Below are 4,943 nucleotides of genomic sequence, written 5' to 3' on the forward strand. Positions count from 1 at the left end.
TGCGCGCGCGGCACTGCCCGAGTTCGGGAGTGTGTGCGCGGGGCGGGAGCGCCGGGTGTGATGCGCGCCATGCAAATGGCTGAACGGCCACCAGCCGGCACGATCGCTCGCTTCGCGGGAGGGTCAGAGGTTTGGCTGGGAGTTCCTTTGTGTGAGCCCACCTACATGCACCGTGCACACACAAAGAGCGGCGCTCGGGGCCCCGCGCTGCAGCCCCCCGCTTCGGCATATTTATCTTCTTTATGCGCCTTTGTTCAGCGGCCCCGCTGGGCAGGTCTGCTTTCCTAGAGAGCGATGAGGCTTTTGCTTACATTTCCAATGTCCCTCCTGCTAAATCATGGCTCATTCATCTTCAGTGGCCTCTAACCCCGGCATTGTGGCCAATTTACATTTAAAATCTAATGGTTACAAGTGACCTCTGCCCTGCACATATTTGTTCTCATTAGTGGTCAGAAAACAAACTAACCTGTTGCTGCAGAGTGGAATGATTCAAGTGTCAACCGCTCTTTCGGTATGTAACCTTAATGGGTGCTAAGAATTAGATCAGGTTGGAAAAGTGCCTCTGCAATGCCGCAGTAGCTTCTCAGCAGCAGCTGGACACCCTCTTGGCCCAATGGTAGGCTGTGGATGCATTTATCAAACTCCGTATTATCCTCAGTTTCCTTCTGGTGCAAGGATGCTGATCCTGGAAGTGTTGAGTGACCTTGCTTCATGGCCAAGTTGTGCTTCCACTAAGTTTGGACTGCATTTATCCAAAAATAGTTAGCTCTGGTCTACACTTACAGAGTTAGGTTGACAAAAGGCAGCTTAAGTCAACCTAACTGTTAGCATCTACACTAAAACGCAGCTCCCACCGATGTAACTTGCCCACCACACCGACTTAATAACTCCACCTCCATGAGAGGAGTAGCACTTAGGGCAACGTAGTTAGCTCAACACAGTGTGATGGTAGACTGTGTTGCTTACATTTACTGTTGCTGCTTTTCAAAAGCTGTCCCACAATGCCCCAGACTGACAGTTAAATCCGTGCACATGCTCCTAGTGAGGACACACACCATTGACACAAGAAGCGTAGTATGGACTTGCAAAAGCAATTTCATTACTGTGGTGGCCGAATGTTGACATAATTTAGATTGACTTAATTTTTTAGTGTAGACTTGCCCTATTACAGGAATTGTATGGATCCTCCAGTATTTATACAAATATACTACTATGGATCCTCACATTTTCCCAACTATATTACCCTGAAGTATAAAAAATAAAATTTTACACAGGCAACCTGTCCTGCAAACTTCCCTTAAAACTTTAGGTTAGATATTCAGTACACAAATATGCTACTTGCAAAACTTCTTCTGAAAGACATGTAAGTGATCTCCCATTTATCTGAAAGTGACAGAGTCAATGAGAAGGTAAGTGGGGGTGATGAGAGAATTAACAAAGGGCCTAATCTATTTACATAGCCTCTATCTCTGGATGTTACATTCTATGAAAGATGATGTTTGAGATTACATGACACAACAGATAGCTTTGTGGATAAAATATGGGATTTAGCCCTCTGTGAATATATCAATGGGGAGAGAAAATGGCTTCCTGAAATCAAAGTGCAAAATGGATTCTCCACATGCCCCTGTTCAGTCACCTCCATTTTTCATTTCTTTTAATGTCAACATTTTGTCTATATCCTGACCTGTATGTTATATAAAAATAGGAAGATACATCCTTTGGGTGCGTTGGTTGTGTCTACGAGCCCAAGGTGTCTACAGAATTGGAGAAATGTCTTAAATTTGTGCCAGATAGTGTCCCTAGATCTACCCACTCCCAGGTTGGTAGGGAGGACAGCCACCTCTGTGGTACCATTCCCCCCTTTCTACAAAAAACAAAAATGAAAGTCTTCAAGCCAGATCTTTTAGGCTACTCTGACTTACGCCAGTTGAGAATGTATTTACGTAAGAGCTTGGCAAAAGCCTGGTGTTTTTGATTTTGCTCTGATTTGGATCTGGGTCCAATTTTATCCAAGTCTCCAAAGTTGAAACTAGTAATCAGAGCTTCAGATCTGGCTCATCTCTAACTTTTTCCTGTTTCCTACTAAAATCCACATTGAAGTACTTAGACATTGAGCCTCAGCCTCCTCCTAATGAAGTGAATGTTACTTACCTAGATGGCACCCTACTGCAAGAGCTAACGTGACTCCTATCAAGACAGTGCACAGTGCTACGCGCAAGACTACAATGATTTTGTTTTCAGAAACCTGCTGATCCATTAATGATATCTAGATATTTTAGAATAATACCATTATCATCATGTATCCTGCCGGCCTTTTCTCTTATAACTTTGCTTCTCACCCACTCAGCTCCACAAGTGACACTACCCTGGTTTGTCTGCTTCTCCCATAGCAGCCTATGATGCTGTACCTTTCCCCTGGAAGGCCCTTCCGGAGCTGCTTTTCAAAGCTACTAAATTCCCCTCTCTGAAATCCCTCCTGAAGACTCACTTCCTCCATGATAGCTACTTATTCATTCTATCTACTGATATAATTTTTTTAGCTCCATCATGCTGCACAATATGGTGGCTCAGTAGCAATAACCTCTTAGTGATGTTGCCCCATCTTCCCTACCTCTCCACTACCCACTGTCTTTTACAACCTTTATTGTGTCATATCTGATATTAGACCCTACTCCAGAAAAGCACTTACATATGTGTATGACTTTAAGCCCTTGAAATCAATGGCACTGCTCCTGTCTGTGTTTAAAGTTATGCATGTACTTAAGTGCTTTGCTGGACTGGAATGTTACTTGTAGGCAGGGATCTTACCTTTCATCTGAACTAGGAGACACCAAGCACACTTTTTGATGCCATTAAAATAAATAATAATATGCCATTGAAAGTCCCCTGCAATAACTTAATATAATAGGATGTGGATATGGTTAAAGTTTTGAGCCAAATTTTTAATTTCCTGGTTTTTGTCTAATCCAGATCCTTTACATTATTTGTGTTGCAATTTATTCCCAGCTCACTGAAAGATGCTTCCATATAACATAAGCAAATGCATAAAAGTCTGCCAAAAATAACTCTTGTCACTTGACATCATGAACTAATCTCCTTCCTGATATTGTTCAATGGTGTATATCTCACGTTCAGACTGAAACCCAATAACTAATGCAAAAACTCAGACACTTGGGAGTTATTTTATTTTTTTAAACCTTATCACACTTTTCATATATGGAGTGTTGTCTCCCCTAGATATATATGCTTGACTCCCCTTCCCACTACAAGTTGTATGACTATACCAACCAGATCACATAAGATCCCTCTGGCTCATGCTTGTCACGTACATGATGATTTTAAGCAATGCTGTGTTCACTGAGCTTCTCTTCAGGTACAACAGTTACACCATGTTCCAGTGTGTTACTGCACATACAGGTCTGAGCTATGATTCACACAGACTTAAGAGGTGCATAGACTTTGTGCTGCCCCTCTGCACAGGGGAGAATATCACCCTATGGCCTGGTCTACACTACGAGTTTAGTTCGAATTTAGCAGCGTTAAATCGAATTAACCCTGCACCCGTCCACACAATGAAGCCATTTACTTCGACATAAAGGGCTCTTAAAATCTATTTCTGTACTCCTCTCCGACGAGGAGAGTAGCGCCGAAATCGACATTGCCATTTCGAATTAGGGTTAGTGTGGCCATAATTCAACAGTATTGGCCTCCGGGAGCTATCCCACAGTGCACCATTGTGACCGCTCTGGACAGCAATCTTAACTCAGATGCACTGGCCAGGTAGACAGGAAAAGCCCCGCGAACTTTTGAATTTCATTTCCTGTTTGCCCAGCATGGAGCACTAATCAGCACAGGTGACCATGCAGTCCCGGAATCAAAAAAGAGCTCCAGCATGGACCAAATGGGAAATACTGAATCTGATCTCTGTATGGGGAAATGAATCTGTTCTATCAGAACTCTGTTCCAAAAGACGAAATGCCAAAACATTTGAAAAAATCTCCAAGGGCATGATGGACAGAGGCCACAACGGGGACTCAACACAGTGCTGCATGAAACTTAAGGAGCTGAGACAAGCGTACCAGAAAGCCAAAGAATCAAATGGACGCTCATGGAGGGAGGGGCAACTGACGACTGTAGCTATCCCACAGTTCCCGCACTCTCCGAAAACCATTTGAATTCTGGGTTGAGCTCCCAATGCCTGAAGGGTCAAAAACATTGTCTCGGGTGGTTCAGGATATATGTCGTCAGCCCCCCTCTCTCCGCCCCACTCTGTGAAAGCAAAGGGAAAAAAATCATTTCTCGCCTTTTTTCACCGTCAACGTATGTCTACTGGATGCTGCTGGCAGACGTGGTGCTGCAGCGCTACACAGCAGCATCCCCTTGCCTTGCCTTGCGGACGGCAGACGGTGCAGTATGACTGGTAACCATCATCGTCGTCCCGTGGGTGCTCCTGGGCAGGCATGGGTGCTCCTGGCTGGCCTTGGTGAGGTCGGTCGGGGGCACATGGACAAAAAAGGGAATGACTTCAGGTTTTGTGTAATGGAGATTCAGTCCTGCCTGGAATATCATGCCAGCTGGAGGCTTCTGCCTCAGGCTGCTCTCCCAGTCGGCAGCACCGCATGGTTGCACCTACCCCAGCTTACCCCTTGCTCCCAGAGCTCACAATCAGATACTTTTTGCTGCAAATAAAAAAATAAAGCTGCCGTTTAGAACTGTCCCCCAACATACATATCCTGGGACATTTTGTATTTTACCAGTGTCAACCAAAGACCCACACACAAATGGAGATTCAGTCCTGCCTGTGCTTCTATCCTAGTGCTTATCACAGATTCCCATTTTCAGCTATAGGCTGAGCAAGTGCAGAATGGTGGTTCACTCGACTTCGCTGTAAGCCAACCGCCCTCCCCTCCCCCCTTTGATCTCTGCTTGCAGAGGCAATA

Source organism: Malaclemys terrapin, chromosome 3 (assembly GCF_027887155.1).
Source record: "Malaclemys terrapin pileata isolate rMalTer1 chromosome 3, rMalTer1.hap1, whole genome shotgun sequence".
NCBI classification, from domain to species: Eukaryota; Metazoa; Chordata; order Testudines; family Emydidae; genus Malaclemys; species Malaclemys terrapin.